This window comes from Syngnathoides biaculeatus, chromosome 10, assembly GCF_019802595.1.
Source record: "Syngnathoides biaculeatus isolate LvHL_M chromosome 10, ASM1980259v1, whole genome shotgun sequence".
NCBI classification, from domain to species: Eukaryota; Metazoa; Chordata; class Actinopteri; order Syngnathiformes; family Syngnathidae; genus Syngnathoides; species Syngnathoides biaculeatus.
Window position 1 is genome coordinate 5,589,212 of NC_084649.1, and position 26,048 is coordinate 5,615,259.

At 39.3% G+C, this 26,048-nt stretch overlaps 1 protein-coding gene across 1 annotated transcript in view; it reads right to left on the reverse strand.

The window, feature by feature from the left end:
* cdh4 (cadherin 4, type 1, R-cadherin (retinal)) overlaps window positions 1-26,048 on the reverse strand; it is a 221,873-nt gene that overhangs the window by 144,629 nt on the left and 51,196 nt on the right. The gene's annotated exons all lie outside the window — the stretch shown is intronic.

The following is a 26,048-nucleotide window of genomic DNA, read 5'->3' on the forward strand; positions in this document are numbered from 1 at the left end:
CCCGTGCAAACCATTTTTCACAACGAACAGGGTCTCTTTCAAACTTATGAAGGGTAATTCTATTCTCCCGAGTGTTCAAGCAATGTCCAGCAATGGAATGAGCCCGCATTTTGGAACAACGAGCTACCTTCCCAGAGGTAAAACTAATGGAAACAAACGAGTCCACTAGGGGGCGCCTCTGTCCTGTACATCACTTCCTGCTTCATCTCGAAAACAAATGCACAAATGCAATTGTATAGTAATAGTAAATAGAAGCTGTTGGTAATGATGATGGTTATCTTTATAACAAATGTGAGGTGTTTTAGAAAGCCTTTTTTTTTAATCAGCATGTGTATCTCAGTGAAAATGTAGAAATTGATTTTAGGGTTTCCAAATATGACTTTCCCACTTTCACTTGCAAGTGAAACTGGAAATTTAGAGGAAATTGATACCCCTCCCTATCAGTTTAAATACCAAATTTGGGGAAAAAATAAAAAGTCTGCCATGACAGGAAACCTGAGGAAAAATTCTCAAGTCCGTTTTTGAAATGGAACAGAACGTGGGCCACTTTGGTTGCATGCAGCCATTTTGTACATACCTTACAAAGGAAGTGAAAAACATATTCGGCAGGTTTTTCCTAGAATCACATTTTACTTTGTCAGGCAGTCATTCCACACCATACTTTGTGGATGAGTTTACTCGTATGTACTGCATCTTTGCCAAAGAACAAAGTGCAACTCGGATCCAATTTTGTGTGGCTGCTTCTGATTAGGAAAACAAAGATCATTTTTGGAAAGCAAACGAGAGAAAGCCTGGCAATTAGGTATCTCAATTTCACTGATTGGGGATGACAGGGGCAACATTGCACACAGCTTCATACCCTCAGACATGCACGCCAACACTGTCACACTCTCTTTATCTCACTCACACACACACACACACACACACACACACACACACACACACACACCACACACACACACACGCGCGCGCGCGCACACGCTTGAGAATACTATGCCTCATTTACTGCAATTCTAAATTGGATCTGATAAACAATTAATGGTTTAATTGGCCATTGGAGGGGGTTCTTCTCTCCCTGAAGCATCGCTGGTTCCGCTAGGCAGTCATGTGGGGAAGGCAGAATGTGTAACCAATAGAGTTGGGTCAATCGAACTAAATAATACCAAACTTGTCAGCAGAAAGGGAGGAGTAATGACCCGTGGTCCTGGAGGGCACCTAAACTACAAATTGTTCATTAGTAGATCTGATGAAGACAACAAAAAGACAGGAACTTTGAATGTCTGTTGAAAATATAGGAGAACTGTACTATAGCAGCACTTTCTCTGAAATTGCATACTGCAAAATAAATAAAAATCACACAACCTTAAGTCCGCCTCATTGCTTATTGAATTGCATTTTCAAACTAAAAAAGGGGCAATACAAATTTAAGTAGTCAATTCAGTACCCAACCACGCACTAGAAATGTCTAAAAGTGTACTGATCAAACATTTATACAATATACACTTAAATGACCCTTTGGGCAAAAACACACAACAGGAGAGCAGTAGCCCAGTTGCCCCTTGCTCAAGTCGTGTTGTATTTGAGTGAATCAGCAGAATTATATCATAAATGCTGTTCATTATTAATCCATTCAGAAGCACAGTTCCAGTGTGGAGAAATGCCTACAAGATGTGCCTGGCGATGCTGTCAGGTTATCTGACGGACCTTTTTCCTCGTTAACACACCCACACCTTAGTCTCCGACTACGCTAACATCAAACATCATAGACTAGAACAGAGCTTCCTAAGGTGTGGGCTGCGACTGCTGGGGTTGTCGGGGGCAGTGCTACTGCTGAGTATTCTACAAGCTAGACTACTAATTATTGATGTTTTACCTTCTTCTGAAAGAGATACACAGTGTATGTTTTTTTTTTTTATTTATTACAAGTGAATTAAGTTCCGAGTTGTCTTTTAAAATATTGTCTTGATTAGGTCAAAGTACACTATATTGCCAAAAGTATTCACTCTCTGGCCTTGAATCAGACATGAATTCAAATGACATCCCATTCTTAATTAATCCATGGGGTTTAATATTAAATACTGTAGCTCCATCCTCTGATGGATGTAACTCTTCTGGGAAGGTTTCCAAAAGCTATAGGAGTGTATTTAAGGGAATTTTTTTCATTTTTCATAAAGCGCATTAGTGAGGTGAAACACCAAAGTTGGACATGAAGGCCCGGATTTTGGTCTCCTTTGTAATTCACCTGAAAGTGTTCAACACGGTTGAGGTCAAGATTGTGTACGCCAGTAAAGTTCATCCACATCAAACTTTCTCATCCATGTCTTGATGATCCTTGATGTGTCATGTTGGAGCAGGAAGGGGCCATCTCGTAAATGTGCCTACAAATTTGGAAATGTTCCATATATTAGCCCCTGAGTTACAGTGAAAGAAACTGAATATCTGAATTTACCAAAAGATTTTGGGCAGTAAAACCACTTGGAGATTACCCCTTCCCCAATGGTCAGGTGTGCCAGATGTGTGTCATAACCAAGACAAAAAAATTGGTTTTTCTGGATAGCAAAAATCAATTTTTATAATGAACAATGATGATACTATTTGTCATCTATGATTTGGCAGAAATTGGAAATTAAAGAATAACGTGGTAGTAAAAGCAGTTTACTAATTGTTGTGAATTATGGTGCTGATCATGAAAAATCAAAAAAATCTGCATTGTAGCAAACTTCTTATCCTTTTCATTTTCCACCTACTGCAAGAGCCCAAACTTCTACTCTGCAATATTTACTATCGCATAGGCCTTTATCTACAGTATGTTTGAAATTTTCTGGACGTACTTGCCCGGAGATACGGCATACTTGATGCGCACAGTAAATTCCCTTTAGCCCGCAGAATGCAGCTAAATCTCCCTAGAGTGAATATACAGAGTGTAAACGCACTTTGGACTGACAGATAAATGGATAGACAGAGAGTTGCTTAGTCTAGCTTCAGCTGAACATTTGACCACTCCACTTTGATGCCATTTTTACTGTACCGTTAAGTTCATTTTCTTTTGGTGTAACTCCCTGCTGCATTCCTCTGCAAGCTAAAAGACACAGGAGTCCTATGAGCGTGAAAAACTGGTTATGGTGGGGTATCTTCAAAGTTTATCTGAATTTTCCTACCCCACTGATAACAATGAAGCTCTCCTGGGAGAGTCCCTGTGCCTGTGAGCTTGTGTTATACTAGCTACAGGTAGTGCACGGTCAGTTGAGGGAGTTGTGTGGTGGTGGGGGGGGGGGGGGTATTTGGCTATTGAACAAGCTGGTCATCAAAAGAGATGAAACACACATTTACTGTATGAGATTGCTGGGGTCTGAAGATTTCTGACTTTTTCACAAATTGACACTTTTGGTCACTATACATCCAGGCATGTTATTTATACCAATTTAAAGTGTTGACAACCGCTAGCTGTTTTTTAAGCTGCAATGTTAATGTCACAGACATGACGACTGTTTATTTATTTATTTCAGGGGGGGTCTTGAAAAGTGTTTCAAGATGCGAGGTTTTCACCCAATGCAAGGAAAATGTAAAGGAAAATTAAACAAAAGAATAACAGCTAAAGCCACACCAAAATATTATTATTGTTATGTTTATATGTTCTTAATATTCTTGATATCTGTAAAAAGGCATTTTTCTCCATAAGCATTTTTTTCCCTGTGAAATTAAATGTACAGCGAAGAAAATAAGTATTTGAACACCCTGCTATATTGCAAGTTCTCCCACTTAGAAATCATGGAGGGGTCTGAAATTTTCATCGTAGGTGCAAGTCCACTGTAAGAGAGATAATCTAAAAAGAAAAATCCAGAAATCACAATGTATGATTTTTTCAATTATTTATTTGTGTGATACAGCTGCAAATAAGTATTTGAACACCTATAAGCTTGAATGACCCTAAAAGACCTGTTAGTTCACCTATAAAAGTTCACTTGCACTCCATGTATAATCCTTAATCACATGCACCTGTGTGATGTCGTTAGCTGCATAAAGGCACTTGTCCACCCCATACAATCAGTAAGACTCAAACTTGTAACATAGCAAGACCAAAGAGCTGTCCAAAGACAGAGACAAAATTTTACAACTCCACACGGCTGGAAAGGGCTATGGAGAATTTGCCAAGCAGCTTGGTGAAAAAAGGTCCACTTATGGAGCAATCAATAGAAAATGAAAGAAGTTAAACATTATGATAAATCTCAATCAGAGTGGAGCCACATGCAAGATATCACCTCGTGGGGTCTCAATGATCCTTAGAAAGATGAGGAATCAGCCCAGGACTACACGACAGGACTTGGTCAATGACCTGAAAAGAGCTGGGACCACTGTTTCTAAGGTAAATGTTGGTAATACACTAAGACGTCATGGTTTGAAATCATGCATGGCACGGAAGGTTGCCCTGCCTAAACTACCACATGTTAAGGCGCGTCTTCAGTTTGTCAATGACCATTTGAATGATACAGAGGAGTCATGGGAGAATGCTTTGTGGTCAGATGAGACCAAAATTGAACTTTTTGGTCATAATTCCACTCACTGTGTTTGGAGGAAGACGAATGATGAGTTCCACCCCAAGAACACCATCCCTACTGTGAAGCATGGGGGTTGTAGCATCATGCTTTGGGGGTGTTTTTGTGCACAGGGGACAGGACGACTGCACTGTATATTAAGGACAGGATGACCGTGGTCATGTATTGTGAGATTTTGGGGAACAACCACTTTCCCTCAGCCAAACCATTGAAGATGGGTTGTGGCTAGGTCTTTCAACATGACAATGATCCGAAGCACACAGCCAGGAAAACCAAGGAGTAGCTCCGTAAGAAGTATATCAAGGTTCTGGCATGGCCTTGCCAGTCTCCAGACCTAAACCCAATAGAAAATCGTTGGAGGGAGCTGAAACTCCATGTATCTCAGCGACAGCCCAGACACCTGTCTGATCTAGAGAAGATCTGTGTGGAGGAGTGGGCCAAAATCCCTCCTGCAGTGTGTGCAAACCTGGTGAACAACTACAGGAAACGTTTGACCTTAACAAAGGCTACTGTACCAAATACAAGTGTTAACATTGGTTTTCTCAGGTGTTCAAATACTTATTTGCAGTTGTACCACACAAATACATCGTTAATAAAAAATCATACATTGTGATTTCTGGATTTTTCTTTTCATATTATCTCTCTCAGAGTGGACATGCACCTACAATGAAAATTTCAGACCCCTCCATGATTTCTAAGTGGGAGAACTTGCAATATAGCAGGGTGTTCAAATACTTACTTTCTTCACTGTATGTGAATTATAGGATAGGACGCATGGCAAATAGATAAAGGACTTTCTGAAGCAAATTACATTCTATGATCGCACAGACCATTGTCGTGTAGTAGCATGAAAAATATTAATTTTATTTCTTTTTCTTTGTTTTTTGAAGCCACATATAGAAAACATGAGAAAAACGTATAAAAAATGATTGGTACACTGTACTGATTAAAACGGTTACTACATACAGTGTCTTTTATTGATTTCAGCTTTAGTATCCCCCTATTTTCCATTTTGCTCTAAAATCAGGGGAAATTCAAATAAAACGTTCACCTTCACACTGTAGCTCCATTAATTCAATTGCAAAACAGAGGAATAAGGATGAATTTTTTAGAAGGTACTAATCAACTCTTCAAAAAAAATCCCAAATCTTCAATTATGCACCCATTTAAATTGAAGATGTTATAAAGACAATTCGGTGCAAGAAAAAAAGAACCTTCCTTTGGCCACACAGTCTTTTTTTTTCTTTTTTAATGAAGAGAAGGAGCATATGATTGCACCACTTTGCTGTTATAAAGTTGAACCACTGACAAAAGCAAGTTGTGTCTGTCTGTCGTGGGATGTGGAGACATTTTCACTGTGGTTCAGCAAACAGCAAAACTCCAATACAATTGCTGAGGAAAATTTTAAAACATGAGCGCCAAATTCATTGATGGTTTATTGATCAACAAACAAACTCAATCAAAACAATACATCTGTCATAAAAACAACAACAGTGAGCTATCAGCACTCAACTTAATATTGCTTGGAAATAACAGCATTCTCGTCTTTTTTTTTTGTTTTGGGGGGGCAACTTTTGACATTTACATTTCACTTTTTTGTGCTTGTGCTTCTTTGATAGGTGTGCACTTTAAAATACGCTAAATCATAAGTCTCAGGAAGTCAAATTGAGACGATTCCTTTGAAATGTTGGAATTGTCACTGTGACAGACACATCATAAAGTTTAAAGCTGCAACCCTTTTCCCAGCTTTAACTGCAGTGACTCAAACAATAATACACTTTATTTTTGGCTTTTTCACGATTCCATAAGCTTAAACGTGGGGTTCATAAATTCTATTTTCATGAACTTAAATCCGGACGCATTGAAGCATTTAAATGGTATTCAGTTCAGCTTTGCTCAAGAGCAGACCCTCCACGGGAAAACAGGACAAAATGGCCACGATGCAGCCTTTAAGTTGGATGTCATTGATCTGGCTCTTGAAAAGACAATGATGTCGCAGATCCCAAGGTTTTGTACCTTATTGTTCTTGTGCAGATTTTTTGCCCTTGATACTTTGTGCTGATTCCACTTGGGTTTGTTTCCCATGTTTGGCAGTTTTTCTTTTCACTTTATTTAGTTCTCTCTGCACGTCCAGTGTTTAGTTTGGCAGATAGTCAGCAGCTGTCCAAATAAGAGGCACAGTGTTCTTCTTTCTTTCTGCTGTTTATTTCTTACAGAAATATTAATTCAAAGTACTTTCTAAACAGCCTCACTGCCTTTTATCATTTGAGTAATATTACTCAGCCTAATCCCAGCATACAAAGGGGAACACCATATATGAACTAGCGCTATTTTTAAACCTTCAAACCACTATTACTTGACCACAAATATGGCACTATTTCACAAATGTAACATACACCTACAGAACAACAGTACTCACACGCATTTGATGCTGGAAGTTAGCTTCGGAATGTCTACAGTGCAGTAATCGACGTGTCACACTGCCACCATCAGGCTGAGGCATGTACACAAGACGGGGCAGCACACTCTCGTATTATGTGAGGCTTATAAACCAATGCACTCGGTTGACCATCTGTCATGGTAAGATCAAGGACCACACTGCACAGGTGATACACATCACAAACTGTCATACAAAACATATGATGCACACGCTGCAGTAGTGTTATCAAATAAAGAAAGGGAAGGGAACAAGAGAGAAAGGGACTGTTTTCCCCAAGAGATATCCAGCATCTCTTCTGATTTCCTCTATGTCATGAGAACATGCATCTTTGTAAGACACTGCCTTCCTCTATCCCTCTCTGACAATAGTTAAATTTGAGGAAGGAATGCTGATGAGGTATCCCACTGAGTAGGATCTGAAGATGAGCCCGCCACAGCCACCACCTGCTTACATGACATGGATGCCAAGCTCCCCTTCTTTTATCCTGTATGCATTCTCCCCTTCCTCTGTTGTTACCCCTTTCAAGTCCTATCATAGATTTTCAGGTTTGTGGTTTCCCGGCATTTCTCTCACCTCGATCTCTTGGCCTGTCTTTTTCCATGTCCATCTGGTACTTTCTTTATCTTTCTTCTTTAATTCTGACTTTCTTCATGCTTTTTCCCATTTTTTTTTAGTTTATACTTACGACCAGACTTCTGAGCCAAATATTAATGTCGTTTCATACGAATGAGGAAAAAAAAAATGGAATTCCAGCAGAGTGTGAGGCAACAAGCAATAAACAAAGGCCTTCCTGTGTCACTGATGGCCCCTGACCAGGAAAGGCCAGACCCCAGCCTGTACAGGTTCCTATCATGTCCTCACACACTGTCGCTGTGACCCTTTTGCCATTTACACAATGTGAGGCTGTACAAACAAGTTAACAAGAGGAGAATTGGTGGGGTAGAGGCGGGGTACAGGTAGAACTGTCGGCTGCTCAGTTTCAATGATCTTTGGTACAGGGCATAGTGTGAATGACGCAAGGTCTGGCCGACATGGAAATATCAGTATTTTGACTTAAAACTAATATTTTGTTGTCCTCTAAATGTATGTATACTCATCAATTTTCATTTTGGAAAAGGCTTATTGGGTCCATAAATCCTTTAAAATGGACAGATTTTGTGTGTGCGTGTGGTATTATTCAACTGTTAGGTCAAGTAGAAACGAGGATCTGCATCACTTTCATAAGCCAGAACAGTTTTATTGTGTCATGGTGGAATATTTAAGCTGTCGCTGTGGTTTCTTAGTATCATAGTGGATATTTATTGAGAATCACAGTCTATCTGTTGAACAAGACAAGGATTCCAGAGGTGAGTGAGAAAAGAAGGCAACAAAAGGAAAAGCACGAAATGTAACCGACATTAGGAAGTAAATCAATATACATCTATAACTGACATGTGAGATATGAGTCTTTAATAGTGCAGTAGTGCTACACCCTGTGAGGGAAAGACAGCACAAGAAAAGAGAGGACAAGGACAGGAGAGTAAAAATGCAGGACAAGGGTTGTGAAGCTGGCTGTACGACTGAAGTGTGATGGGAGAGGGTGTATAAATTATAAAAGTCTACAGGACCAGAGTGTGAGGGGATACACAAACAATTCACGAGTTCTTTGAGGCAATAAGTGAGTGACCCAACACCCAGAAAAATAGTCCTTGGGTTGTGTGAATTAACACCATTGTACATGCACAGAGACCGACAGTAGTGTTCTGTAATTGCTGTGCCATCACAGTGGAGGCTGAGGACCCCACCCAATCAATCGAGAGGCAGCTTCATCATGGAGGTGTCTGGGAGGCATCCGGATCAGATTCCCTAGTCACCTCATCTGGCTCCCCTCAATGGAGAAGTATCCGGGATCTTATTCTTTCGGCAACGACCCACAGCTCGCGAACATAGGTGAGGGTAGGAACGTAGATCAACTGGTAAATTGAGAGCTTCGACTTTTGACTTAGCTCCGTCTTTACCACAACGGACCGATACAAAGTCTGCATCACTGCAGATGCTGCACCAATCCGCCTGTAAATCTCCCGCTACATTCTTCCGTAACTCATGAACAAGACCCAAAAATACTTGAACTCCATGTGCACTTACAAACAAAATGTCACTTTTACCCAAATGTAATCCAATCCTTTGTATCTGTTTTTTATTTTAACAATAGCCGTGTTAAAAATTAGAAGTCACTCACAACTAATAATGAAAACAAATTGAATGTGAAATGAAGATTAATTTAACGAAAGAAAAATTTGAAGTGCTGCAGTGATTTGATAGACTTTTCCTGTCTGTGCCCACCTCCAGTTGCTATTCATGTGACTCATCGACTTACTTTTTCTCCTCCTGAATAGAGGATCAGACAGAGACATGTAAATTGCTTTCGTTCTGATGCACCGCTTAACAATGTGTTTCATTAAGACATAACAGGAATGGCACAACTCAAAATAGAACTAAGCAGGGGGCGAAAAGAAAATCGTTTGACAATTGGAAATTAAATTGGAGTGGAATTGGAATTTTAAACAAGAATCATTTAGCTCCAAAACCACCGGAAGGTATGCAAATCGCCAGACATCAGTGAAAATATCCAAACCAAACCAAACCAAACCAAACATACAAATACTAAAAAGCCCTAATTAAAGCACATAAATGTCCTTTTCTGTAGGACAGAATTCGGTCCATCCGTTCTTATTTTGGATAGTCCTATTCCATTATCTGGTGCACTAACAAGCACATTCAATCATTTGACTGATATTAGATGAGGAATAGAAGCCAGTAGTTTCAAAAGTTTTGCAATTACAAAAAATAGCACTTGTTATGTTGCTTTTGAGATGGAAGTGCAGCCGAGTGGAACAACAGCAGCAAGCAGAACAACACAAATCTTTACATTTTACAAACCTGCAGTGGCAAAATGATTTCCATACATTACACCCCCAACCTCCACCCCTCACCCCAGCCTGCTCGACTACTCTATCTGCCAGCTGCATGGGGGTCCCTCCGGCATCACCATGCCTGCATGTCTGGCCAGCTGTGGACATTCCCTGGGGCAAAAGGGAAGTGGAAAGGGGGGAGGGGGGGTGGAAGCTCAGGTGGAGTATGTGCGAGATAAAGTGGCTGGCCAGCTGTGAGAGGCTAACATCCTTTTTTGTCATGCAGTGGAAAATGAAAAATGATGTGAAATGTCAATTTCACTCTTGGGTTTGACAAAGTGTAAAGTACAGTATATATCTAGATCGATAATATTCACAACCTCTCTAAAACATAATAATACAGCACAGTCCAAAGTGAAAATTGAAAAATTCGCAGAATCCGTACATGACCGAATAATAAACCTAGTGAGCCCAGCAATACGCAGAGGAATTATTAATGAATGCAATGACATTTTCTTTTAATCACTGTGCCCTGTTAGATTCTGTGAAGCACCGTGGGAGGTGTTTGAGTGCAGGGACAGAAAAAAAAAAGTGCTAACAGATAATGAAAAACATAATGCATCAGCATATGGAGGATTGTGCAAAGGACAACGGAAATAAGCCAGTGATCCCTCAGGGAAAACTCTGCCACGTTAGAGCCGCCCAGGAAGTCCAGCTAACATTAACACGCATTACATGCCAAGCAGACATACAGAAGGACGCCATCACATGCTGTTAGTATCTTTGATCTTTTACTCGCTAGTTTGAATTTATAATAGGTGGGACATTATGTAAATCTTTATTTTCTCATTAAATGGAAGCTCATTCAAAAGTAGGTACATGGAGAATACAGTAGATCAACAGTTTTCATATATTATCAATTTAAATGTGTGCAACCTGTTCGTCGTGACACACACAAAAGATATGTAAATCTTGACAATAAGTCTTTTGGTTCACTTTCTTTTCTCACTGGCTACCTTCCCATTCTGCAACCTCCTACAATTCTGATAATCAAACGTTTTTTTTAATGACATTTGCTTCTAAAACTTGCATAATATGCTACAATGTGCGCCTTGGTTTAAATTACAAGTACTTGGCAGTTTGATTAAATCACTTTGCAACTTGCATTAAGTGCAATCAGCAAGGGGGAAGAAAATGTAAATTTCCTTTAATAAAATGTGCATGTTATATTACACTGATAACGCATTCAGCTCCTTGCCAAATACTGTTTCATTGCTTACAACTACTAATGGATAACTAACTAAGAAAATTGTAGTGTTTGCAGTAATTAGCCAGAAGGCAGAATTAAGAAGGATTTAGTTTTTGTTTGTTTCTTGCAACATGTCCAGTAAATATATGAGCAACTGGTTGCTACATCATGTCTGACGCCTTTATGGGAATACTTTATATCTCATTCATACACACATGCTTGAGTGGGTGTGCAAATCAACAGATATGGACATAACTAGTTTGTATGCAAACGCACTGGTGAGTCCCATGCAAATCATGAAGGGAATGGAAAATATTAACAATAGATGAGTAATTTTATTTTTAGTGCCCACGTTCATCCCTAATCACCGCTGCCACACCTTGCCTGTTGCCACGCAGTCAGCTAGCTGTCACCAATCTCCATTCAAACATACAACTGTGTCACTGCTCCAGTCCACTGACATCGGCATACATAAAAAGTGCTTCTCTATAGACAGGCAAGCTGACATTAAAGCAGATGGCTTTTCTCCCAATCCGCTTAAGACATCAGTCTCTGGGGACTTCCATTTTGTTAAAGAATCATTTTAATGCTTGTTCTTTCATGTTTAAGTGCATCCCTGCTGTGTTACAGATATCGAGTTGGTGGACTACTGCATGACAGTCAGTTGGCGACTGTTGAATAAGAGCGATGAAGCTATAAATATAAAAGTTGCCCATGTGTGTAATTGTTACACGTGTTGTGCTCCAAGTCAAGACGATGGACCTGACAATCACATCCTTGTTCAGTAATAAGCTTGAGTGACTGCTGGAAGACTTTCAAAATGTCCAATTGGAGTTTGTGTTCTCCAAATCGGACTCATTTGATCGCAAAATAATGAAAAAGTTACCCAAAAGCCCACACAAGCATGGGGGGAAGACAAAAACCACACTTAAAGGCCCCTGAAGACAGGTACTAAGCACAGCTAAAGTGAAGTTCCGACACACAGAAGTTAGGATGAATACATTTTTGCTAACATCTGAATATCATATTTTTAAACATTACTGGTCATCCTTACAACTTTATAGTGCATTCTAAAGCAATTAAGCTATTAAGAATTTGAGGATGAACAATAGCATGTGCAACATTTTCCATCTCGGCAATGATCTCTTGTTATTAGAAAGCTCAACTTCAATAGTTTGTCTTCTTTTACAGAAATTAGGTCCGCAGACTAAAGCAAATGTAATCATTTCAACATTATGAATTTTTTTTCTTCTAGTGACCCACTTTTGGGTCCTGACCCACCTGTTGAAAATCATTACCTTTGACATCATCAATCATTGTCTAAATGTTGTTTTTAGTTTGTGGAGGGTTGGCCAATGCGATTGGCTGCTAACCAATTCCTGGTGACATGTTTCTTGCCTATAGACAGCCGCTTTGCACTCCAACTCACCAGCGACCCAAATAAGTAGAAATGATATCGAAATTGGCTGGTTGGAAGTCCAATGTGAATACTTTTAATAACACACATGCCTGCCAAAATATAAGCAGCAAGTCAACTCTGGAGTGACAAAACTAATCCACTCCCCACACACCACAGTCAAAGGTCGTGACTTTTCTCTTCTGTGCCATTTCGCTACAAGGGGCTTACAGAATATACTTTCACTGATATCCCCTCGAGAGCTTCTAGAGCCAGAGTGGCACCTTACTTGCATTTGGTTCTAGAGAAAAGGGTACTTTCGGTTTTTCATTACAGTATCCTGCTTAATAATATGTATTTAGTCAAAGGTTAAGTAAGTATTAGGGTTAGTCTCTGATGTCTAGTAGGTTATCACCATCGCATTTTTTAGAGACAGCTCTGTAATATTAAATAGATATTAGTTACGTAGGGTGGATCTGCAAATACACACTGGGTATAAATCATATGGATGTTTTCCCTAAGATGGAGCTTTATAGTTATTGAACAGCGACTACATCCCCAGAAACAAAATTAGGTACAACAACTGAGATACTTTACATGTACTGCATTACAAAAACACCTTTAGAAGCCTGTTTACCAAGGTATAAATGTGTTGCTATAAAATTACCATAATACTATTACTCTAAGGGCGGCATGGTGGATAAGCTGGTAAAGCATTGACCTCGCAGTTCTGAGGTCCTGGGTTCGATCCCGGCCCCGCCTGTGTGGAGTTTGCATGTTCCCCCCGTGCCTGCGTGGCTTTCCTCCGGGCATTACGGTTTCCTCCCACATCCCAAAAACATGCAATATTAATTGGACACTCTAAATTTCCCCTAGGTGTGATTGTGAGTGCAGCTGTTTGTCTCCATGTATCCTGTGATTGGTTGGCAACCAGTTCAGGGTGTTCAGGGTCCTGCCCGTTGACAGCTGGGATAGGCTCCAGCACGCCCTGCGACCGTTGTGAGGATAAGGGGCAAAGAAAATGGATCGATAGATATTACGCTAAGCCTGTTGTACACTTGCATTTGAAACTGTTCTCCATTCATCTAGTACTGGAGTCAAATGCCTAGCAAATTGAAGTAAAGAACAGTTTTATATTTAGATTTTCTTCCCTGTCTCAAGCCTCAACCCTCCTGAAGTTCTCCATTTCATACATACCTGTGGAAAGCTGTCGTGCAGTTACACACCACTGCCAACTACCACCGCAGTAATACACATATAACCATTTTTACTACCTCCCTGACAGTGTCGAGAAACACTTAACACCAACACTGTAAAGGCAGTATTTTGATATTGCTCTTTCAGTGTATTTCATTGGATCGTGTAGGTTGTGACCTGTGAGTCAAAATATGGAAAAATTGAGACACACAGGAAGGTTCCTCTCACAAATAACAGGAAAAGACAAAATGTCAAAATAAATAAATTGGGTTCACCATAAACTAATCAGTTTAGAATGAGAGACAACAGTAAAGCGGTGGTAGTACAGTACATCTGGTGCTCAATCAGAGAGTGTTGAGTATTTGTGCTGTGATTGGCTATGGAGAGAAAGCAGTAGCACTGCAGCAAGTGCTGCATCATAAATCATGCTCCGTGAGATTGGTTTAAATCTGGCTACTCTTTCCAGCATTGAATAGGTAGGTCCCTGGGCTTATTAGCGCTTCAAGATGGGAAAATAATCAAGTGCAGTATTTGTCAGAACACAGCTTCAGAAAGCCCAGACAAATTCATTTCCATCAGTGGTTCTCAAATACTGTACTATATGTATTTGAACTGCCTCCCTGCGTTGCATATAATTGACCTGAATGGAATCTCCTATGTATCCTCAAAGTGTTTTGTGCTGGTTACCATTTCCCTTGACACTCTTTAAGCCAAGTACTAGCAGAGTTGTTCTCTCTCCATGTTCCACTTCAATAAGTGACTTGAAATACAATAGAGTAGTCAGCCCGAGTCTTCATCGAAAAAGGCAGATATTTTACTCCTGAAAAGCACATTTAAAACATTGTAAGCCACTGTAATATTATGCATGGTTTGAGCTTCCTTGACTATGGCAACATTTTAAAAAATTACTTAAATATTAATGCAATAAAATCAATGAATAAATATTTGAGAACAACCAGTACTGAAACATTACATGCAAATAAATTGTGTTTAAAGAAAAAAAAATACTGTAGTGGGTTAAAAAAAGGTTCATCATTTGTATACTCCCCCTCCCCATACTTAAGAGGACAATAGACCGTGAGTGGTAAAACACTGATTGAGATGATCTATTTAAGGAGGGTTTTAGAAAATCTGACTGAACATCAGATTTCCAATGGAAAATCACAAGTGTACTGTGATGGGGACGTGTACACACCATTAAAATCAAAACTAATAACTAGCCATAAGTGCTGTGTGTGTCTGTAAATATGTGTGTATGTAGAATCAAGCTGATGTAAACATAGTTTAATTGTAGCTACTCATTGTTTTGGTTTTCTTAGTTATTATTCATTTTTGCGAGAACAGAAACATATAAAATTCCATACGCAGCCAGAAAAACTGGGCAGCAATCACGCTTAATAACATTTAATTATGTAGCAAAACAGAAAAAAGATGCAAGGTTACAAAATGATTACAAAACAGTACCGGCACACACATGCATGTACGGAGTAATAAGGGAAGAAAAACAACCGCATCGGCAGCTTTTCTTTGCTGATCAATACAGACAAGAAATCCAATAGCCACATTAGGACATCGCCTCAACAAGCAGCTTTTTGATCACTGACATTGGCTGCAGTTTGCATGCCAAAGAATGCTATTTGTGTCTCATCATACTTAAAGGAGGTAAGCAATAAAGTACTGAAAGAAAAAAAGGTACTGGTTAATAATTTCCTAATGCATGCTAAATGCAAAGACAACTTTTGACATTTTCCCAAGTTTGTTGATTTGCTTAACCTTTTGTTTACAACTTTCTGTGTGCATTTTTTTTTTAATTCATAGTTGATCCTATGCGATGTTGCAAAAGCTTAAACATGTTTGATGGGTTATTATACTCTAAACTCTTGGACCTAGAGTAAATCTAGGATCTAGAAAATGTATTTGTGGTCATTATGAAACGACAGTAGATTCATGCATGCGTTCATGCAGGCTATGTGAGTGGTCTTGTTCTGATGTGATATATTATAATGTCAGTGTCTTACAGATTTTCTCTAGAAGATCTACTAAGTTCTATGACAACTCTATTCATTTGTGTCCCTCTCTCACCACAGACAAGAAGTGCTTTACTGGCGGTTATTTCATTATTATTTGAAAATGAAAAGCAAATGCAGTCGTCATTTTGCTCTACTAGCATGGTATAATGTGAACTTCATATTAGTATCTGATAATAAATCATGATTAATAATTTATTTATTGTGTGAGAGTTCTCATTAAAGCAGCTCATATTGATTTTTCCGAATCTATTGCCCCCCCCCACACACACACACACGCAGAATCTCCTTGAAGTGTTGCTGCACTATCTGACAGATGCATGGCATCAATGCAGAGCGAGGCGGGATTTAGCACAGCAGCGTCCTTCAAAAAAGCTTTCGTTCACAGGACAGAGGTCATTGTGAGTACTAGGGATGGACAAGCTTGAGACGAGGTGAGAGTTATAGTGTGGCAGGTGATAAGCCCCTCCGAGAAGGTCCCCCATGCATTTTTCTTGTAATAAGTAATGGGTGCATTGGCAGGCCAAAGGTCAAACAAGATACATGTGTGTGTATAGGCATTGCGCTAATCTGTCACAAAGCAATATGCTGCGGTGCAGAAAATGGGAGTAGATTGACACATGCAGGATAATGCTCATGACCCAAAAAGTGTCCCATATGTAAATAATAATATTATAACTCTACATATTTTAGGCCTATGCAACAAAGTAGTTATTCCATTCCAAATGACATGCAATCGCAAAATACGAACAAGAGTTAGACTCATGCCATTATTTTATTACCAATATCCGGGTTGAAAAATCTTTTGAATTTAATGAATTTTTCCTGCTCTAGTGAGAGAGTTTAAATAAAACAAAACCAACACTAGTGCACGCTCTTAAAATCTGATTATTTTTCGAGCCACCTTGTTGAGGGCCTGTAATTAAAAGTGCACCATTGCTATTAGGCATTGACAGGACTGGACTGAATGAGACAGGACTGTCTCATTCATGGTTCTGATGATGCTTACACCACCATGCAAACTCTCCAAATGCAGAGCTTGAACACTGTTCTCTGTATTACATAGTTGAAAAGGTGTCTTGTTGTATGTATTTGCAGTTTATTAGTCCCTAATGTAAAAGTAAGCTCACAAAAATGTGAATTAGATTGCTTAACGCACGTGTCGGAAGTTTTGTTTTTAACCTGAGTTCTTGGTATTTTTAGAGCAACATAGACATGGACAGAAACTAAAGAAGCCAGGCCAGTTAATTTACACGCTGACTTATGACTATGTATGGTTTGTTGCCAATTGGGGGTTGCCATGGTGATGGCCCTCCATCTTACTACAAATGAGAATTCCTTCAAAATTATTTTGATTCAAAAGTTGTCATAGTACGGTAACACTTTAATATTAAAATGCAATTACAGAAAGTCATGCCCAAGTCTGCATTGCCAAGGGTGTGCAAAGTATGTCGGTTTCAGAGGATGAGTTTGAGGGACACATCATAGTAAAATATCATCACACATAAGTAGGTGTAGGCAATTTTTGTGGGCCTGAAACTGATCTTAGTTATTGTAGATGATAGTTAAGTGAATATGGCTTTGATGGTGTTATTCAGCGAGTGGGTGCCATGAAAAAAATGCATCTTTCATTCCACTACACTGTATTATATTATATTATTATTATAACAAAAATGCAACAGTGCTAGATGTGAATGGCACAATTGTGACGACCATATGGTGTGATGAAAGGCTGGTGGTGAATGTGATGGGGCAGGCCACACAATATTTTAGTAGGAACATAAACACATCAAGATAGCAAAATGTATTTTCTCTCAGCAGATTGCAGAAGAGTCTGATGAATTACGCCTCTGAATGAAGACTCCGTGCTGCTCCTCTCTGCTTTTCTATTTTTCTTCAGCACCACAACCAATATTCTACCACCACATTTTCAATCTCACCCTTAAAAACAAAAGGGAGGGGTAGATTGAAAAATGAAAAATCTGTGAGAATTGGAGAAGCTTGCCCCAGTGGAAACTGATGCACTTTAAAGCTTCAAACAGAAGAGGTGATTCTCCCAGCCGGGCATTTTGGGAACAATCAGCATGAATTGTCGCACGGCTCCTTCTAAGGAGACCGAGGCAATGGTGCCATTGTTCACGTCAGCAGAGCTAAACGTGGTCCTCCAGAGTGCTCATTGAAAGAAGCGAAGGAGAGAAGGGAAGAAAGTTGGGCCTGGAAACATGGGTGAATAAGGCAGAAAACCTTTAAACCCCTTATTAAGATTCTCAGATTTAAATTGACCAATGGCTTTAATGATCTGCTCCGTTGCCTGTGTTTGCAGCTCCCCTCGAAACTTATATTTCCACAAACCAGCCCTCGGGTAATCTATCATGAGTAATCAAGTCACATATTGCCTTTGACTTCAAACCACAGTCAATTTGTTGTTTGGAGTATTAAAGCCACTCTGCAATAAAAATTACACCCAGGAATTGCAAGTGGAGAGTCTCCATCGACAACATTTTGATAAGATGTAATAAACCAAAATACTAAATATTTAGATATCTTATACATTGCTCTTGTCACAAAACTGAACTTAACATTAAGATCAATGATCCATGAGGGGTTAAGGAGTTGGCGCTTTCACTTTATTCCAGTAGTACTTTATTTAGTCCAGCGATCATGCTGTTAGAAGATGTCAGAGTGAGTTTAACGTGAGCAGGTATCCATCCATGCAGCACAGGATATTCATTTCATCCATGAGAGAATTGGCAACTGAAGGAAAAAAGTCTTACATGCACTTGGGGAAAGGAGGTGCTGGGAACTGAGCTCAGACCCAAGTAGGAAAGGCTAGTTTGAAAAACATCGCAGGCTGAAGGACGCTAGGGTCTCACCAACTTTATGTAGTATCGACGACAACTAAAAAGTTCTTCTTACATAATGGGTGAGGGACGCTTACAGAGGACTTAACATCACAAGCATGGTCATAAAAAATTTGCGATACAAATCAGCTTAGTTAGTCATGAAATCTCAATGAATAGACTTTTGGGAGTTGACATCCAGAACTGCATTGGTGATAGCAATCAATGACTGTTAAAGCTTGGAATTTGTAAAATCCTTTGAGTTGATTACAGTCATACTACTTGGTATTTGAGACAAGGAGACACTTAGTATTTTCCACATGGCTTTTTGTGCATCATGAGAACAGTGATCCTAATTCAAGAACTTCCACCGACAGACCCATGAAGGACTAAAAGAACAAAAAAAAAAAGATCCACCAAAACCCAAAATGGAAACAAATTGGGACATTCTGCTCGAGACAGTAGGTTGCTTTCTGAGCACTGGCGGTGCACCCTTGAGCAATACATCTAACTGCCAACTCCCCAGGACATGACCCTGTTTTCTGCTAACCGTCAGCCCCAGTTTATCTTCGTGCTTGACAGAATCCTATGTAGAGACTTGAATTATTTGTCATTTGATAAAATCCTAATAGATAATCCAAGTCTTACATTATGTACCAGTCACCACAGCCTCCCCATTTACTGAAATGCTGTGGGATTTTGGTTATATATTTGTTCCCTATATTCAAGTCTTGCTGGGTTTTCTCACAGTTTCTATATACTACGGTAACTGTGATGGACTTTGGTGGGAAAGGAAGTTGCTAAGTTCCAGGGGCTCAAAGGCACAGTGCAGGTTGTTTCGCAGTCTACCAGACGCAATATATTCCCTTCCATCCCACATTTTTCATGTTCACCCAAGCCCTTCTCGGGATGAAACATGAAGGGAAGCTTTGGAGCATTTTGTGGCCAGGGCAGACTCGAATGAGGTTTTGCCGCCAGACCCCTCCAACGCCTTGTACGAAACAGCTACAGCTACAGCTTGTGTTCTGACAAGAACAAAGCAGTGAGAGCATATAACTCCAATCCTGAAGTCCTTGCCCTTGCTTCCAGTCATCTTTAGAATAGATTTTAAAGTTCTGATACTGGTCTATAAATCACTGAATGATTTAGATCCTGAATACATGAAAGAAATGCGTATGGAATACAAACCCAGTAGAGCTCTGAGATTGACTGACTCATGGTAAATAGTGGAGCGCAGAGTCCAAAGCAAACATGGTGAAGCAGCATTTAGCTATTGTGCTGCACACAAATGGAATAAGTTGCCAACAGAGATGAGGTCAGCCCCAAGTGTGAATGTTTTTAAATCCAGGTTGAAAACTCTCATGCATTTTAAGAGTATTACCACTTTTTAATCATATTTCTTGCACTGTATGTGGTTTTAATTGTACTTTTTTTATACATACTTTTAATCATGTAAAGCACATTGAGTTACCTCATGTATGAAATGCGCTATACAAATACATTTGCTTTGTTTTGCTTACAATACACCTTAGCTTGCCATGAGAACCATGATAAGATTTGATACAAACAAGACAATACACACACCAAATGAAGCAAAATGTGGTACAACCTAAAAGGACTGTGTAATGATGTGGAAATGCTTCCTCTCACAGCACAGACTACTCCCAAGTTTTGTTACAACCTAATACATGCAGTCACATTTTGTTGCATTGACCCGTTTTATCACAACCAACAATACTTCTCATCTGCACCGTGATCACCGTGACCAATTTTTTGACCATTTCAAAATAAGGGTTTGGGATGTAATCCACAGCATTAACAACATGTTACATTTTCCTGTCGGCATTTTCCGATACTGTTACCCCCACACTTTCTCACATCCATCTTGTTTCTTCAACAGCGCCCTGAAAAGTAAATGTAAATGTAGCATAAAGTCGCTGGACCTACATCTTAAGTGCAAGCAGGTTGCAGCTGCAAAATATTGTGTACATGTTTCTGTGTGCATGTGCATTCGTGTGTGATTTCACGGATGGCTTGAACGCAGAGACCTAATCTTCCTCTAGGGATGAATAATAATTGCCTTTCAAGATAACCATTTTTAGATTATTGTATGTCTCTCCAGAACATTCTGTGATGCTGTGTTGAAAAGGTTCTGAGAGGGACTTTAAAATAAACGTCACAGGTTCATTTGCTGAGGTGATGAAAAAAAGATCACATTTTCCCAAATGAAATCAAATACGTTACAATAACACAATTAAAAGAATACCACAGTGGTTCATTCCAAAGCTAGCATGCTGCAAGATGAGAAGTAACGTTCTATTTGTATTTGAAAAAAAAAAAAAAAGGCAAGCAGTACACACATGAAGTGTTTTATGGCTGCATAGGAAGAAGGTGGCGTATTATGGCAGGACATCCATGTTGGTGTTTGCTTGTCCACATGGAAATAAAGCAACCCTTTCAACGTTTAAACATCTTTAGGAGTATCCCTGCTATATAAGTTAAGTTATTGCATTGCGAGTATACATTTGACTAAAGTACACATTATTGTGCTTTCTTCTTGCAAATCTAAAAGAGTTAGACAATCAATTAGACATTTGTTTTTTTGTTATTTTTTTTTATGAAATGTTCAATAGCAACCTTTAGCCATTAGGAAAATGAGCAGACGGATAGACTTGTTCAAGTGTTATCTACGTTGTACAAATGGTTGTGTGGCAAGGTGAAAGCGATACTTTATGTGTTCAAGGAAATTTAGTCAAATGAATCCATAACAAGGGGGCTTTTTTAAGTCTATGGGTTGGACTTAGATCCCAAAGAGAGGGCCGCTAAAATAATGTTTGCCATTAGAGAATGCAAGCGCTGTTGCTGGGCATGTTATATGGGCTCATCTAAGATTTTGGTGCATTTGCAAATGTGTAAAAGTGGTCGTGACTGCCATATATAGCAGGGCTTTGCACTTCTGAGTGTTTCCAGTTCCACTCTGCAAAATTTGGAAGCACAATGCAAGCGACAAAAAAAGTATGAAGTGATGGAATTAGAAGTGCTTGTGAGAGGAGTCAAGCAAACACTTCCGGGAGCATTACAAAAATGAAATCTATCACTTCGTATAGAGACCATTTGCACTGACACTTCTTCACTGAGTTGGAAATGAACCCGCATTGCATGCATCGATGTCAGGGAATGCACCACTACACAAATCATTGAATCATTCATTTTAGAGTGAATGAAAATTAGAAATTAAAAATTGTAATTAATCATTGGGAAACACGATTTGTGTTGAGTTAGGTCTGACAGCTGTTTATAGACTAATTTTGGCTGTAGAATCCAAAACTGAAATCATTTTTTTCTCTATCACATCAGGTTTTTGAATTATAGGATCCCCTTTTCTTAAAAAATGTGAAAAACACTGTACTCAACAGATATGTGGTTGTTTTATAAACATTTTACAAAACTGACATACAAAGAAACATGAAAAACGGGTATGACTCTAATATTTACTGAACACTATTATTTGAATTGCTGGGTGGCACGGTGGATAAGATGGAAAAGCGTTGGGCTCACAATTCTGATTTCCCGGGTTCAATCCCAAACCCGCCTGTGTGGTGTTTGGATGTTCTCCCCGTGTCTGTGTAGGTTTCCTCCGGGCTCTCCGATTTCTTCCCACATCCCAAAAAGACATGCAACATTAATTGGACACTCTAAATTGACCCTAGGTGTGATTGTGAGTGTGGCTGTTTGTCTCCATGTGCCCTGCGATTGGCTGGCAACCAGTTCAGGGTTTACCCCGCCTCCTGCCCGTTGACAGCTTGGATAGGCTCCAGCACTCCCCATGACCCTTGTGAGGATAAGCGGCTAAGAAAATGACTATCTCGCGACCCTTGTGAGGATAAACGGCTAAGAAAATGGATGGCTGTATGGATTTGAATTGGTCGATTAGGATTTCAAACTGCTCTAATTAATAGAGGATGAGAGGACTCCGCATCTGTTTGCACATTTGTCAAAAAAAATGTACCATCATTGCCAGATTACTAGCAACCTTTTCTTGTTCTTTGACTCTTCTCGCAATGTCTTTATGCCTAAAACTTATTCTCTGTCAATTGTCTGCTGTCCTATTAGAGAGGCTCCAACTACTGGAAACACATTCCTTGTGTGTTTTTGAGGTACTTGGCAATCAAGCTGATTCTGAATCTGTTTGTGGTTTTCAAAGGCTATGGCACAACCTATAATGCTAACTTTCTGTTTGCATGTACTCTATTGATAGTGGTGACCTATTGGGAGCTGGCAAGTCCTAGGTCAGTTAATCATGGAATTTTGCTTATCTGGAGGGAAAACTATGAAGAAAAAAAATGGGAATCGGCATGCCAATTTTTGATTTTAATCATAAAATTCTATCTCGCAATCAGGTGTACAAAGAATATGCAATACCAATGCAACTTGGTTAGAAATCACAATGAGTTGACTTTCCAGGGTTGACATCAAGAACTACATTACAGTTGGCAATCAATGACTGTTGAAGGCTGGAATTTGTAAAAATCTTTTTAATTAATTGCGGTCAAACAGCTTGGTATTTGAGACATGAAGACATTGAGTATTTTATACTCGGCTCTTTGTACATCATATGAGAACAATGAGCCTCATTCAACAACTGCTACAGACAGACTCACAAAGGACTAAAAGAAAATGTTCATTATTTTCAACAGCTCCAACAGGAACAGGACTTTGCACCACTTAAACGGAAGGAACAACACTGTGCTGTACTATTCTGTCCACAAGTCTGCCTCGTACATTGTGCTGTGGTTTAACGCTGAGGTGTTCCACAAAGTTTGTTGTATTACTACAATGCCTCACCGTTTTTCCGCAACCATCACTTTCCATATGTTGACAGTTTTTGACTGAAATACCACCATACATCACTTTCGATGATTGCTTGCTCCCCCATAACGCCATTGTACAAAGTCAGACTGAGGCGAAATGACAGAGCCGTGTGACATGCTGCTATGCTTACGCATTATGCACTTCCTCAAGCAGAACAAAAACTAGTTCCCACTAACTGTGTATCATTTAAAAAAAATCTCAATAGTTTAGTTACTCTTTTCTATGTTCCTGTGCATGATATACTGTACAATATTACTTGAAGGACTAAGGTATAAAAAATATCGATGTATTGATTGAAGGATAGTTAGACAGCATAAAGATCTGATAAGAGATTGATATTTCAGTATTGATCTACACATCACTGCTACAAATAATTTTTTTTCAAGCATTTCAAAAATGTTTACATGAGCAGAAAAGAGTCCTTTTCCCCCGTAGCCTCTCATTTTTCCTACGCCTCTGCCTCGCCACAATAACTGCACTCATTGTCACACAGAGTGATGCCAGGTGTAACTGCCTCTCAAGTTCGATCTTTAAGGATGCAGAATCTGCTAGTTCAGTACAGGAGAGGGTAGATAAATCACATTATGTATGATGAATTAATGTAGTCTCCTCCACTCATTACAGTTTTTCACACATTTGGGTAGAAACTTGCAAAATACACCATGTGGGAATTTTGCATATTAGGCAGATGCAATCTCGGGTGCGCCCAATGAGCAGATCAGCTTCCACATCAGTTTGCTTGGGCAATCAAGTTTGCGTGAATTTTTGAACGTGTAAACCTTCAAAAAATCAGACCCTTCACTGTGTTTTAAGTTATCAATTCCTTCCTGCATTGAGATCTGTCGTCTGGAGCTGATTCCTAAGGTAGTTAATGTAAAATAAGATTTTGTTTTTGTTTTGATGTGTGAACAAAAAAGGCCTGAATACACTTGAGACTGCTAGGTATATCACAGTTTTGAATGCCAACAAATCAGGAAATATGGTATTAATGCAACTAAAGAATAAAAAAAAAAGATCTCTCACTTCAATTGTGTTTTCTTCCTTCTCTTTCCTGTTATGCTATTTTGCTTAGCCAAGCCAACCATGACATATTTTCTCATTTGGCTTAGTACAAGGTCTTCGGCTGTGCTAATCCAAAATAAAATGTCATCTTTGTACGACCTATTGTAGTAGAGTTTCTTAAACACTTAACATCACTGTGTTGTTGAAGTGTTTAGTTCAAAAGCCCTCTTGTATGACTCTACTAAAAAGGCAAAATAGACTATACTTCACTTCACAATAATGTAGGGCTGTTGTTGGACTTTATGGAAGTGGAAAGAAAAGAAATGGCAATATGATGTATGACTGCAGAACGATGGCGTCCACATTGTTTTTCTGATGTTGGAAGAGACTTCTGGGCCATATTTGTGATTTGACATTGAATGTTCTTTTTGGCTACTACTGCGGAGATGCCATTTCTATTGAATGCTCATTTTATCATTGATGGATGCACAATGACATCTGAGGCAGCATCGAAATCTCGGTGACTCTTCAACCTTATTCTTATTACTCTGTGATTTTTTTTTTTTTGCGATTTGGCTCACTGCTGTAGTTCTTCAAAAAGAAGAAGGGTTAAAGACAGTGTTTGGGCAAGTTGTTTGTTTGCATACTCTTTGCCAAAACCTTTTAGAGTAACTTAGTGTATAATATTTTCCAAACACATGCACTGTAACTTGTGGCATCTCAGAGCATTTTTTAGACCAGTTTCCAAAACCTTTGGATTGTAAATTATTTTAAAAAGATGGCAGTGCAGTGTCTGTGTTTAGCTGTCTTGCTCAGTGTCAACAATTTTCGGTTTGGGATGTGGGTTCAAACTTTTCTGTGTCCTGTTCTGTCTGTGATGGCACGGGTTCAAAAGACCCTGGGTGCACTTTTGTAGTGCGGAAAATTGACCCCTCCCCAAAAAAAGATATGTAGATCTTAGCCAACCAATAGGGTGCAGTTGAAAAATGGCACAAGTAAACTGGGACAGGGCCTGGATGCCATGTATCCTATGTATCGTAAAAGTTGTACAGAAACTGATGTATGCATGCACTGCTACAAAAACAACAAATGTCACAATTCACAGGATCTAGTTGACAATAACATCAACATCTGGCTTAATTGCCCAATTTTACAAGCCAATGTGAAACCTCCTATTGCAGATCCCAACATAGCACTTACACATACAATCCATTCTAGTTTCAAGCTCTAAGACTACAGGCAGGTCACAGTCAGGTGATGAGTTTTAGTCCTCCGTCTAATTCTATTTTTCCTTTTTCTGCCTGCGTGCACTTCACATTTACTGACCTTCCCGGGCCAGGCTATGAGCATGGTTTTTGGATGCCGCGGAAGGGAAACCACTCTCTATCTATGCTCAGTAAATGTTGTAACGTATAACGTATATGTAACGCTTTCCTATTAGATTATTTCCTATATAGTTCTGTACATCTTAAATGTCAACAGGCCTATATTGTTCTATTCCTGTTCCTGATTTGGACAAAAAAAAAGATTCGTTAAAAGTTACTTTTGAAATTTGTAAGCACCTTTGGCCTCTTCAAGCAG